Source organism: Crocodylus siamensis, chromosome 3 (genome assembly GCF_052110815.1).
Source record: "Crocodylus siamensis isolate JL-2025a chromosome 3, ASM5211081v1, whole genome shotgun sequence".
Lineage (NCBI taxonomy): Eukaryota > Metazoa > Chordata > Crocodylia > Crocodylidae > Crocodylus > Crocodylus siamensis.
Genome location: NC_143397.1, coordinates 123,608,840 through 123,623,494, shown reverse-complemented (window position 1 = coordinate 123,623,494; position 14,655 = coordinate 123,608,840). Strand labels below are relative to the sequence as shown.

General features: G+C 43.0%; 1 long non-coding RNA gene across 2 annotated transcripts; it reads right to left on the bottom strand.

The window, feature by feature from the left end:
* Positions 1-1,849: 1,849 nt before the first annotated feature.
* LOC149868766 (uncharacterized) lies at positions 1,850-14,370 on the bottom strand. Of its 2 annotated transcripts, none has more exons than XR_016441328.1 (3): positions 13,931-14,370; positions 12,923-13,066; positions 1,850-7,385 (listed from the first exon to the last, which is right to left on the bottom strand). It is a non-coding gene; the product is annotated as an uncharacterized LOC149868766 (long non-coding RNA). The 2 variants fall into 2 exon arrangements; XR_016441329.1 differs by lacking the exon at positions 1,850-7,385 and adding an exon at positions 8,628-9,707.
* Positions 14,371-14,655: the final 285 nt, after the last annotated feature.

Here is a 14,655-nt window from a genome sequence, read left to right as displayed (position 1 = left end):
GTTCATTTTGTTTTTAACAGTTTGGTTCAAGCACCAAACAAATAAGATAAGAATTATTGTGTGTGACCTGGTTGTGATAATTCATAGTCTTGGACATCAGTGCTTCTGGGCCATTTCTTCCTAGTGCCTCCAGGCTGTAGACATAGGTACCAACTCTATGCCAATATTTACCAGATCCTACATAGAAACACTTCCCTGGATTAGGAAGCTATAAAAAATAGTTTTTTCTTTTCAAAGTGATGTGGCTTTATAAGTGCGGACTGCATCCAAGCACCAATTAGACACTCCATGGATGAGAGAAACAAATAAGTATTGTTCTGCCCTTGTGGTTTTTGAGATTCACTGCCTTTTCCTACTAAAGCTTCCAGATAAAATGTTGATAGATCTTCAACAAGAAGTAAATACTAAAGTGTGTACAGACATAAGCAATAACACTATAATGGTCATAGCAGCTCTCATACAGTTAAGAGGAAGACAGGTTTCAGGGATGAAGTGTGGAGGAGACATCAGGAATTAGCTTGTGTGCACCTATGGATTGAAATGCTAGGTGCACTAGAACAGAGGTTCCCAATAGGGCTGTGCAAAGCTTCGGTCCCCGATTTGATTTGGTGGAGATTTGGTCCAATTTGGTGGCCGAATCCAAATCGAATCAGATGATCCTTTAGTTACATCAAATTGAATTGATTCAGAGATTTGGACATAGACACAGCTTTAAGTGTTTTTTCTACATACCTCTAGGTAGCAGGGGCTCATGAATGCTGCAATGCTGGGGCGCATGGAGCATCCCACAGAAGCACTTCTGGTCCACTTTCGGGGCTGCTGGGGACCATGGTGGGGGGCCCCTGCATGCCCCTCTAGCTCAGTGACTGTTGCTTCCTGTTTCTGGGGGGGCACCCAGGATCCCCCTGCAGCCAATTGCCGAGCCAGGGATGCACAGGGGGGGCCCCCTGGCAGACCCAGAAGTGGACTGGAAGCACCTTCTAGTCCACTTCTGGGTTTGCCGCTGAGCATGTGGAGGCCCCCCTCTTCACTCCTGTGGGATGCTCCATGCACCCCACCACGGCAGCAATCGCAAGCCACACCAGCTACCTCAAGGTATGTAGAAAATGTTTTTTTTAAGTTGTGTCTTGGAGAATCAGCACTTCAGACATAATCAGCACTGAATCCTCAGATTCAGATTCTGCCGAATCAAATCAGGGACAGTGATCCGAATCAAATCACTGTCCCCGATTTGGGTCGAATTCAGATCCAAATCAAATAGGGGCCCGCTTTGTGCACACCTAGTTCCCAGCCACTGGGCCGCTCAGTTGGCTGCCGGGTCACGGCATGAACCCACCAGCTCGGCCCTGTCTGTCTGTCTGCCTGGGCGAGAGTCTTCTGTCACTCGCAGTCATGTACAAAGTTAAAACTGGACAGCAGGCAGCCCTGGGAGGGAAGCAGCTGGCTCCATGAGTCCCATCCCACTCCTGCCACCATGACTGTGCCCAGTGAGGCATTGCCCACACAGCAGGTACCAGGGCCAGTGCCCAGCCAGGCAGGACCCCTCTGGCCCCACCTGTGACTGGGAGTGGAGTGGATGCAGGTGGGGAAATGCAAGGGGTGGAGAGCAGGGAGGCAGGTCTACTTCTTGCTCTTAGGGAAGGCAGCAGAGCCCCTTCTTCCCAGGCAGCCCTAGCTGGGTCCCCCTGGACCACCACCTGCGCAGCCCCCTCCCCTGCATGATTCCCCAGTGCCCGCAGCTGCAGTGCCCCAACCTGCACCCAGGTACAAATGTAAGCATTTACAGCTGTACATATTTAAATATTTACAAGTTTAAATATATATATTAGATTGTTTCTATACCCTCTCCACCAACTTTGAGTGAGTTTGCTGCTCCGTAGTATAAAAAAGGTTGGGAGCCACTGCACTAGAAGCATCTTTATAAATGGTTCTCTTAGCAAAGAGCTAGTTTAGCTTTCTAAACATGGATTCCTCTTATGTTACGATGTAGCACATGGTGCATGAAACTGTGACAGCCAGCATGAAGCCAAGACACTGCAGGCATAAAAAGTGAAAGCAGTCAGTCATATGAAGGAGAATATAATACAGGGTCCAAGGAAACAGCAAACAGTGCCAAAGTGCATTTTGCTGATTTTAATGGGGAAAAAAGAAAGGGAAGAGTCAAGAACGTCAACATAACCCGGTACAACATTAGACTACAATACAGTACAACATTAAATATCTAAATAAGATTATCTAAATAAGGATACACTGCATTTTGCAACCAAAACAAACAAACAAACAAAAAAAAGAGTCAGTTCTGCTATCAGTTGAATTAAAAAGAATAGTCACTTTCTTTGTCTTAGAAGAAAAAAGACAAAAACGGGGTAGGTTAGAAAAGATAGCAAAGGAGGGAGAATAGAAACAAGGAATTTAGTATAGATTCCCAGGGCTCACAATGGCTGGCCAGCCCCAGACAGATGCCTTGAGCTGGTAGGTAGTCCCCAACAGCTATGACTCTGGTCTCTGGCTTACTATCCTGGCCCAAAATATTATTGAGATGGTCTAGTCAGGGTCTTTTTCTTTACCAATGTATCTCGGGCTAGGCAGAGCTGGATAAACCATCTGACTGCATCCTGCTGGAGCTATGCAGTTCAACTGGCCTCAGGATCAGGTTAAGGTCTGCCAGACAAAGGCAGACATAAAGGACAGGAAAGATACCTTGGAGGACAGAAAAGAGCACAGGAGGGAAAGCTAATAGAGCAGGTCCTCATACCCCAAGCAGGAGCCCTCATGGGTAGTGGCAGTCAGACATGCCTACTGGCACTCTTTAGATTAAGTATTGTTGCAAGCAGTGGGGAGTACACCTCCAGGGGTGGCTGCGATTCCCTCAGGTGGTCACACTGCAACCACCTTTCAACCCCAGATCCCCGATTTGGCTTTTATCTCCCCCTTGCACACCTTGGTATTACAATTAATATGCCTTTCAGGTATGCCGAGTTCTGCTGTTGGAGCCTTACTCCCTCTTGCTTCTCCCCAGGCTACTGGTGTGACTAATATGAGCAGGGCTCCATCTTTCTCTTACCCTCCATCCTGGGTTACAGCTTCAGCCCCTGTCAGGTTCCAGCCTGCTCCACTTTAGTCCAGGTTCCTGCCCTATCTGGGCTTCAGCTCTGTAGAGGTATCAACCTCCCTGCCTCAGAGGAAAGGGTAGACAAAAGTAAAAACAAAGGGGGAAAGAAACTACAGGGTACTGAGCACACTGCTCTGTGGCCTCCAAACATCCCTTTACCACCACCTGGGTCTACCAGGTGGGATCAATACAACAAACAACAAGAAGAAAAAACCCCCCAACAGTTTACCATAAACAGCCCTTTGGGCAAACTTACTCTTCAGACCCTTACTGGGTTAACCTAATAGTCCTCTATCCTTAGCACGTACTCACTCTCTCTCTACCAACAGAAGCACCTCTTACTAGGCTTGTGCTCCCTCCCTGCACCCCAGAGAGCTTTGTCCTTCTCTGCCACCAGGGCCAGCCAACAGCTTTCCCCTGGAGAAGAGTATATATACCAGTCAGCCCCTCCCTGCTGATCAGGAGACCTGGCTTGCTGCTCACCTGGCCCAGGTGCTGTTAAATTCCCCCATCCAGCTGCTCCTTGTTCTGCAGCCAGCTGCTTGTAGCCTAGTCTCTGCAGGGAAGGAGCCCATAACCAAGGACCAGCTGTCCTTCACTAGGTGGTCCCTGCTCCCACCTGCAGCAGGCAGGTTGGCCCCTTTTGTTCAGGGGGTTTGTGCTAGGCACTGGGAGCTCCACTACCCTGGCTGCTCTGACAAGACTGCAGGTAATTGCCCTCCCACTCAGAATACAAAAGTTCTTGTTTTAAAGGGACCTTGCTGATTTTTCTTCCCTGGCTTGCTTTCCCCTGTAACAGGGTTAGGGTTCCCTGATACACTCCAGTGATATTCATGGTGTATAAATGAAGGGCCAAGGCCCTGGAGAGAATTATGGGCCTCGTGGCCTTTCCTCATCCACCAGGAATCTCCTTGCCATTCATTCCCTTCTGAAGTCTGGTTCTTCAGGATCCCCAAAAGGGGTGTTGAGTGACATGTACCAGAGGTTTCCAACCTGCAGCCCAGTACTGGGTCACAAATGGTTGGCTGCCGGGTCATGGCATGAGTCCCCCATTCAGACCCCCAGCTGTCCACCTGGGTGAGCAGCTTCTGCCACCAGCAGTCATGTGCAGAGTTACAGTTGAGTGGCAGGACAGCTCTGGGAGGGAGGCAGCCAGTTCCACGTGCCCCATCCTACTCCTGCCACCATGATCCCATCCAGTGAGGCGCTGCCCACACAACAGATACCGGGCCCCAAGCCGGGCCAGGCAGGACCCCCCAGCTCTGATCGCAGCTAGGAGCGGAGGGATGTAGGGAGGGAAATGCCCAGGGTGGAGGGTAGGGAGCCACTTGCTCCTAGGGAAGGCAGCGGAGCTCCTTCTTCCTGGGCAGCCACTGCCTGCACAGCCCCCTCCCCTTCAGGGTCCCCCAGTGCCTGCAGCTGTGGTGCCCTAAGCTGCAGCCAGGTACAAATTTAAATATTCACAATTTAGATATGTAATTAGATTGTTTCTATACCCATCCTACCAAAATTCTTTGAGTGAGTTTGTCAGTCCACAGTATAAAAAAGGTTGGGAACCACAAATATAGACCATCCTGTCATTATCTCATTCACTACTTAGCCTGGATTTGAAGCATGCAAATTTTGATTCACTGATATTTGACTGACACAGGGGGAGGCCTCTAACCACCACTTAACCCATTAGCCTAACTAGTAGGGCACTTGCCCAGGGCATAGAACATGTGGGTCCTAGACCCCCCTCGACCAAAGCGGTTTGGACCCTGCATCTTCCATTCTCTACTTTTCCTTCTCCGGTGTCAAGGAGTTATTAGCTATGGTTTTTCCTCACCCCACTTTCAAGTACTTGTGTGCAGTTATTTATCTACCTAGGCAATCCTATTCCATTAACCCAAAGAGTCAAGAAGGCCATGGTGGAGATTTCTGAGCATGCTCAGAGCAGTAAACATGGGTACACAAGTAGAAATAGGATCTTAAATTGGAGTAAGTATCAAAAACTCCTCTTTTGTGGCCACATTTGGACCTAAATAGCACTTAGATACATAAAAGTAAAATACTTTTTGCCCCTAAATCTCTGAAGACATGTTTATGTCATATCTGTGGTGTGCCCTGGCAGAGGTGCACCTGAGCATACCCCTCCCATCAACTACTTGCACATACCCCCATAATGGCATCAACAGCATATTTCCAGGTTTGGCACATGTGGGCAAGCGGGGAACACTTGATAACATCCCTTTTCAAGATGTTAGAGACATGATGTAGACAAATCTTAGGTGTGATCCTATTCCACCCTGCTTAAGTCCCTGAAGAGAATGTAATGTTGACTGTTATACATGGTAGCTCATCCTATGCTCAGCCAAGTAATAATTAAGTCCCAACTTTCATGCTCTAGAAGCCAAGTTTGCATGACTCAATATTAAATCAGCTTCCTGACTGCCTAATTATATTCTGATGATTTTGCATTACAGAGTTTTTCAATTTGAGGGGAAATATTTTCATAAACCAGTGCCCACAAGAGGTTTGTGTTATATATTCAACATTTGGGGCACTTAAAGAATTCTTAGAATAGGCAGTGATTCAAAATACTCAATAAGAATTCTATTTATAATTGTTGGCTGAAGTCTGAACCTCTGTTATGGGAATTTTAGGAGGAACTTCCAGTAGCAGATGAAAAAGATTTGAATCTTTCAGCACTGGCATTTCCTTCAGATCAGTGTTAATTGAAAAAAGGTAAACATTATACCTCATCAGAGACCTATACTTGTAAACGTTTGTTCAAAGTGGTGCATTTACTAAATGCATCTTCAATAATTCTTGAAAATCATGTTATGAAATAAAATGCTTTATTCTGATGGGTCATCAAATGGACTTTACTCCAGAAACAGTCCTCACAAGAACATTATCCATATTGTAACCTAGGGTGCAATTTTTATGCCAGCACCTACTGCCATTTTTAACAGCAAGAATGAGCTTTAGGAGCTGTGTTTTGCACTCAGATCATTTAATATCTTTGCTATTTTTTTCCATAGTCCCTACTTGAACAAAATTCGTAATTAGGTTTTGAACTTATTGGCATGAGGACTAAAACCTTAGCTTTGCCAACACTGGAACGGAGGATGAATCATGGCATGGGAAATGGTGGGTGTAGTTTGCCAAAGATAACTTTGTAATCTCAGGCTGACGCTTCCTGGCAACTTTTCTTTGGCAGACTTAAGGGTGACCGTTCAAACCACAGAATAGAAAACATTTTTTTCTTTTTAACTCAGGGATTTTTGCTGATTCCATTCCTACAGTAGCTGATCATCACCTTAAAACAGGACTAGGTCCAAAAAAAGGTACACATTCTCCTAGTTATACCATACTAGTGTTTTGTGAGGGATGATGTCCATTTCTCCAGGCTGTTCCAGGTGGTCTGTTCAGACAACATTTTGATATGCCCTTCATACAGCATAAGAAGGAGAGTATCTTTGCATTAAACTTTAGCTTCTGAAAAGGAGTCCACTTTTCAGACTTTGAGGCTGCCTTTAAGGCAACCCACAAGCTCCAAAATATTCCAACAGTGTCCACCTGAAGAAACATTTGCACCATTTTTTTCCTGGTCACCACGTTTGACATTTTTTTTTTATGACTGCAGATGATTTTCCTGTGCATGAGAGATTCACAGAAGACTCTCTGTTAATAGGATCTTTCAGGGTGCATGCTCCCCACTAATCTGTGGAGCTGTCTGTCATGACATTTAAATATGGGGCTTCTGGCAGACAAGAGGCCAATGACAGAAATAGTTGGTTTACCCTTGGGCTGCTTGAAGCCATCATTTCTGGTTTATATTTAGGTTTGTGTTTGTGTTGAAGGGGTCTGTGGGGAGTCCTTGCCTTCTATAGAAAACTTTATTTCTGTAACTAAAGGCCCCGGGTTGTGGTTGGTTATAAAAGACCTCTCCTCTGTAGGACAAGGAGTTCCCAATGAGCCTTAATGGGTGACAGAACTGCAAAGCACAAGACTTGGAACAATTGGAGGGGCACTGCAGAGAGCCTAGTGCAGGGTTAAGCATGGTCAGGAAATGGGAACTCAGGATTGTCTCTCTGATCCGAAGGGTTATGAGCCACCCTAGACACAGAAGACTTCAAAACTACCTGAGGAAATGTCTACCTTGAAATCTCTTCAGTGATACCAGTGTGAGTATTAAAGACGTACAGCTGTGAGTAGCCAGGTCTTAATAAACTGAAACAGAAGTGGGCAGCATCCAAACAGGCCTGGTGTTCCAGCAAAAAGAAAGCTGTAGGGTAGAGAAGACATGTTTCAATAGCAAAACTCTAAATATTCTAGGGAATCACGAGTGTGCTGAATTTAATGTACCTCCCACCAGAATCAAATAACTGATGGAATCCCTTGATATGTTAAATGAGAAGGAGAAGATATTTAGAATACCTCATTCTCTACTAAAGCTTGTCATATCCTTTAAATTTCTCATAAACAGTGGCTGCTGATTGTTCTGATGTCCTTCTGATAAGAAGAAAAAACCTGGTTTGGATATTTGGGAATTATGTATTTACTGTTAACAACAATTCCATATTGTAATTCTGGACTTCTCTGTTTCCTGGGTCTCATGCTGTTTGTCTCTGAATTAGTCAAATAACTCACTCGTACTTTTGTTCTCTTCCTTCCCCCCTTCTCACTCTGTGCATGCGTGCACATGCAAAAGATGATATCTCTACCCTGTCCCCTACCACGTAGAACACTGGCTCAATATAGACCCAGAAAGGAGAGTGCTGTCTAGTTGTTCAGAAATGCTATTTCTTGCAGCATCTTTGAAGAACCTTCTGCATTTTGTGTCCTGAGGACTGAGTAAGATGAACTGCATTTATCTGGTACAATCTAAGGAGTTTACAACTTGAAGTGTTATGCTGTATGATGGAAACTTAGTAATTATTGAACAATATGAATCACAAAGATCACTGCAAGTGGGCTGCTAACTATATGGATGGATTTTTAGAGCAGACTCAGGATGTCAGGAACCTAGTTTCCATTCCTAATAGCAGCACAGTGTGCTTTGTCCAAATGCAAATGTGCTATCCTACACAGAGGTTCCCTGGTGATACCACTGCCGTTGGTTATGTGTTGGGGTTGGCAACACATAACAGCTCACATTATTTAAATGAGAAGGCACTGGTGGCACCATATTCTCTTGCAAACCCTGAGCCCAGTTAAATTCTGGGCACACTGCAAGGATTATTTAATATCTCAGCCTTTCTCTGAGATGGATGGGAGCAATTAAGCTATTGCTTACTTCAGTTTATATAAGCTTATTTAAGTAAGTACCTTGGGGTGGAGCCTGTCTCTCACTATACTTGCGGTGCCTAGAACAGTGGTTTTCAGCCTTTTTAGACCCAAGGCACCTCACAGCAGACTTGAGGAGCCCCTGGATAGACTTGAGGCACCGCTCAGAAAATGTCCGCTCTTGGTTTTCACTTGGGTTTTTGACTACAGAACAAATGAGAAAAGCAATTCTGTTGCAAAGAACGCAGAAAGACCACAACAGCTTAGAATGTTTTAAACACTACAGATTTCTATTTGAAATCTCTGGTTTTATCATGTCAATAAGGGTTGAGCACCTAACAGAGCTAACATTGCATGGCACCTGAAACATGTGAACAGGGTGCCTTTCACCTTGGTTGAGGATCACTGGCCTAGAAACAAAGGGGCCTGTACAGTCTGAAAATTAGATGCATCTTTAAATAACTATAAGCCCGCTAGTGGTGCTCGCTTCTACACAAAATGTTTACTGTGCAGTTGACTAATTAACTGTGCAGCACATGTTTCAGTGTCTACACAGGCACACCTATTAGGGTGCACAAAATTAATAAACTCTGCAGCAGGGTAGTACTTGTATATACAAGTACTACCCTGCTGTGGAGTTTTTTTGTGCGCAGCAAGATGGTGACCAGCTGGTTGGGACACAAGGATGCTTCAGTGCCAAAGGCTGCTTGCTGGTTAGCCCTGTGCTGAAGCACTGTTGTATCCCAGCTAGCCCGTCTGTAGCACATCAAGGGTCTCCTGCCAGCTGGGGTTGCTGCGACCCGGTTCAGTGTGCTGCAGTCCAGGCATGCATGTAAAACACATGCCTGCAATAAGCTGTGCAGTTTACTGCTGCCCCTTAATGGCACATGTAGACGCACCCACTATGTACTGTGTTTTAGTAACCATCCAACCCTGTTGTATATGGGTAGTTATGCCTTGCATGTCTGCATACAGTTTGTAAACACAGCCATGTAGAACCCAGCTGTGCCTATCTGGCTTCACATTAGTCTGTCATGTAAAGATCAAAAGACAAAATAGGCCTGCAATTGGTGGGATTCTCTAGGTGCTGCTTAATAAAAATAACAGTGGATCATTAATATTTTAGATATTTATCCAGGAAGCAGAAACAATGGATATGTTCATCTAATGTAACAAAACGAGTACTAACATGTGCGCCTGCCTCGTATTCAAGCCTTGATTCATCAGTGACAGAGGTCTTTAAAATTCTCTTTCTTGTTCAGTGGAGTTACTATACACTGAACTGGATCCCCCTCAGATGGTGGTCGTAGTCAGTTTATCCCTTTAAACATACAACAATCCAAGAGACATAAAACAGATCTATGAAAATGTTATTTTTTTTTTCCAAAATAGGTAGTTCTGTGTGAGCTATCAAGAAACAGTATTGTAAATGTGCACTCTTTTCAGTGTTCAGGTCTTCAGGATTGCATTATTACAAATGGGTGTTTATTTTTAGCCTTTCCCCCAATTTATCCCTTTATGCTAACATTGTTCAAGTTTCTGAGGGTCAAACAGAGTTCAGTACTATAGGGAAACAGTTAACTGCTGAACAGCTCTGTCAGACTCCTGTATTTAAGGAGACAAAATTGCATATTACAAGAAAATGGTTGTTCAGCTACTTTTCATTAACAATTTGTCTAAAAAGAGACAGACTCAACTGCATCTATTGAAACTTGGAAGCAACAATTTTCATGTGCTCCATAAGGATTATGCCATACTTCAAGCATATGACAAGCTACAAATATTATGAAAATTCAGTACTGAGCTAGTAAAGGACAGCAGCATTGTTTTGTCACTGTTTAATTGAATATCAATAAATAGTACCTTTTTTTTTTAGATACATGGTTTGCCATTGATCTGAAGTCTCCCTCTGAATTATTGCAACAATTTTATTTTATCTTTCCAGCAAGGTAAAACATAATTATTTCTAAAGGACAGCTGCTAAGTATTGTTAAGATAGTGAAGACTAAGGAGTAGAATAGGATACTTTATCCCTGTGTTTTCACATTAAGTGTACAGAGGGGAATGGCTAAATAATGCTATGCCCAAGGGGCAGATAGGTGAGATGACCAGAATGAGATTGCTAAATTACCTAAGCACATGTCAAGAGTGTGTATAGAACGCCTGGACCCATGTAGCATTAGTTCAGAAGCTAATTGCTTCTGCAAGTTTCATTACGTTCTGTACTGCTTGGCTGACAGCACAACAGCTGCATAGACCAATCTCTGAATCCATATCCACAAAAGCCATCCCTGCTGGTGCTAGAACTGAGGGCATCTGGTTGTCCCACAGGACCATGCTTAAGGAAGTTTCCCCAGCCTTTCAATACACTTGCAGAGCTGATCAATATAGGGAGATGCCATACAGTATAAAGCCCACTGCACCTGAGGAGCATACCTTTCTGTGGAAGAAAAATGAGTTTTTTTTACCACTGTTCCTGCACTAGATTTACCTTGGAAGATGGTTTTAGTCTCCCCCTGGAACTTCAGAGGAGCCATTCTCCTACTGTAGGCTGCTAAGGAGAATTTGTGGCTCTCACAGGTTATGATAATTTATAAAACCCTGAGGAAAGGGGAGGTTATTGTCACTTTCCCCTCTTGCAGAACTCCACAGAAAGATGTCCTGTTCATAGTTATGTCAGAAACAAGGAAGAGCTGGAGCTACAGTATTTTCCATCCTCGTCTTAAGTGCTATGAGTGCAAGGCTCCAGCAGCATTCCGATCTTCCGCAAAGAACAACAGCTTCTCCATCAGATCTGTCTCTATTTCAGAGTTTTAGTAGCTGGTTCTCAAATGGGGATATGGGCTGCTGTTTGGGTGTGTTTACCCAGTCTGTTCCGAGAGGTAATATCAAAGCAGGAGGTATTAGAAAATTGTTTTAAAGGGCAGAAGGAGGCCAAAATTAACATGTGCACACCCGGTGACTGAACCTGTTTAAATTCCAAGATGTGGACAGTTGTTAACCTAGACTAGACTAGTGATGACAGCAGGTCACACCTCTGGAATCTTCTAACATACTTGATGCGTGAGGACCTGATTGTTTCTTAGTGGCTGGTGAGAGTGGGAGATGGGGCAATATCAGTGCTAGTTCAGTAAAGGCAAAGCCTTAGGCTCCAGCAGGATGACCCCATAATAGTGTGGGGTCCAGAAACAGGAAGATCAGAAACAGGAGCAGCAGAAATGACCTGAATTGTAAGAGAGTTTGTTGGCTTCTACAGAGCTCCAGGGAATTGACAGTCTTCAATTTATACCAAATGGCCCCGTATACTATTACTAAACATTAGTGTCACATTGTCACAGGGTACTACCTCTGGAACATTTACAGCCTAGCTTGAGATATGTTACCAAGATTATTTTTCCTTTTCTTTTAAAATGAGGTGGCAATAAATGTTACTTTTTCCAATGAAGAACAAATGCACCAACAGCCATATTTCCTCCTATACTAGCTGCCTTTTTTTTTTTTTAACCAATTATATGTTAATGAACTTATTTTGCACCAGAATCATTTGTTTTCTAGACATCACCCATTTTTCAGAAGAGACAGTGAACTAAATCCCATCTCACTTTATGTGCCTAAGTAGTAGTAGATGTGTAATTGCAATTTTTGGCACTTATGCACAGTTAGAAAAATAGGATCACCCTGCCTGTGTACCTGATGGAAATAAAGTGGAAGAAGAGTGTCTTCCCATGTTTTAGCCCAATAGCCTAGTGACTAGGTAATTGTGCAGGGAGTGGAAACTCATGTTCTAGGCCACCCTTCATTTAGAGTGGGTTTGAACCTACATTTCATAGCAATGTGTTCTAACCACCAGCTCTCCTCTTGAAGCTGGCCCACTATACCTTTCATTTCATATTCATTTGATAAGATGCATATATGTGTGTGTGTGTGTGTATATATATATATATATATATATATATATATATATATATGTGCAAGTAAGTCATGCAATTGCCTTATACTCTTCTGCTTGGCCCCACATCTTCCCCATGCTTAGCTGTCTAGTGGACCAGCTGCAAAAGGAGGGTGGGAAAGAAGCCTGTATAATGCCTCACCTGTGACTTGATGGCTAGACCACTGGGCTTGCTGGAAGCAAGAGACACAAGTACAAACTATCTCTGAGCAAAGGAAACCAAGGACTGGGGCTTTCTGCTCCCTGGACAAGTGCCCTAATCACTAGGCTATTGGGATAAAAAGTGGCCTGTCAAATATCTCAGAGTTTTGGACAGAAGACTTATTTTCATCTTTTCAAGTACTCTACTGGCATGAAGTTTTCTAAAGCAAAAACTATGCTATGGATTGTTTTCCTAATTTTAGTGCTGTTTAATTATTTTAATCTAACACTATCTATTTCTGCTCTGGCATGTATAAAGAGCCATATGCTGAGTTCTCTGTTTCTGCTTTTCAGGGCTTAGGTACCTTTTTCACTTCAGCTGGCCCATTTATGTCATTTATGCTGTTTTCCATAATGTTTTGTCTTATGTAGCTCTTAAGCCTTACCTGACTGAGTTAATTGATTTCTGATTCCTGTATCTTGTTGCACATCATGCAAACACATGTTGAAGAGCTATGTTGTATTACAGATGAGCTAGATCAGTTGATTGTGCCGTGATACAGCATCACCACCACTTGTCCTGCTGCTTTCTATGAATGCATTAAAATTAGATATTAAACACTTTAAATCCAAACAGCATTTTGCACAACAGAAATATTTTGAGAAATGGAAGCTACACATGGTAACATAGCATGATGCTCCTGTTGTAACCAAGTGTCTTATTTGTTTAGTCCCATTACTACAGATAGGCACTTCCATGCAATCCTTTTTTGAGAATGCTAATCTTTTAAACTAGGTGGAAAAAATCAATGAGTAATCATTTTAGTCCCTTGTATGGCCATTTGCAATAATATCTTCCATTATTTATTGAATACACTTCAGACACAGAGAGCAAACTGTATATTTGAGACAGCTTTCCGGTTACTCTCCCTGTCTTTGACTTCCTTAGCTTGCCAACCAGGGACTTTGGAGTAGCTTTAATAAGGTTTCTACATCTGGCACAGTAGACATGATACATTGCTTGAGGGTGACAACATGTGCTGGATCCAATACCTATGTTGCTACTATGGGAGCATTTAAATCTCACGATACCAATTAGTCAAAGGATAGTGAATCTCTCCTTGGATTATCATATCAGCCTGTTGAATCTTATGCTGGATTTAATAACTCCTTTGCTGAAGAAATCTTCCTCAACTGCGAAGGATATAAAGGCCTGATTCTTCTGTGCCTGACCAGTTGTGTAGCAATTTATAGCATTCAAAGGAGTTCTAAGGGCATCGCCTGGGTACCAAAATCAAAACAGTAGTATTTTGCAGGGGTTGTAACCAGATGTATACGACCATCTAAGAAAGGAGTAAGGAAGTGAAATGTGTGAGGGGGAAAGACCATATGAGAGGAAGACGACAGCTTGTAAAAGTGAAAAAATCAGATGATTCTGTATGATGTGATCTTACCAAGAAACTTGGTGTCCGAACAACATTTTCATCAATCTCTACTCTTATGCTTGTGAAAAGGCCAAACTGTTAATCTCCCTTTCTCTGCATCCACCAGCATCTTCAGTACAAAGAAGTGCTAGCTTCTGTTTGGAATCTCACCTGGACAAATGAAGACAAAAGAAACTGTTACAGATATGCTTCACTGAATATTCTCATTTATGTGTGAATATTGCATTTTGCACAGAAAATTTGCCAGCAACACCAGATTACTTTTTTTTTTTAAATCTGTCCACATTTGATCAAAACAAAATTAGCCTCTTTCACTTTGAGCAAAATTCTTCCACTACTGCATGATCATCTGCTCGGGTCGTGGCCTAAGCATTCTATTTCCACTCAGACAGACCTGGCTTTATTTGCATAATAGACATTTTTGCTGCACAAATTTCTCTCCTTTCAGAGTGCTATGAGTGTATTTTTAGCCAGTATATTACAAATGTAAATTTAGCCCAAGTGAATTATGCATCAATTTCATGGGTTGAATCTCCTAGGCAGTGGAAAAAAGTATTTTCTCAAGATGAGATTTCAGAAGATTTTTTTTTTTAAAAGGTGGCATAATTTCTTATTTATTTATTTTTCTGCATATTTCAGTTACCCTCTGTAGTCTCACCAGGGAAACAAAAAGAATAATTATTCTACAATCTGTACAACAAGACATTTAAAGAGAAGCCAAAGGAGTGAACAAG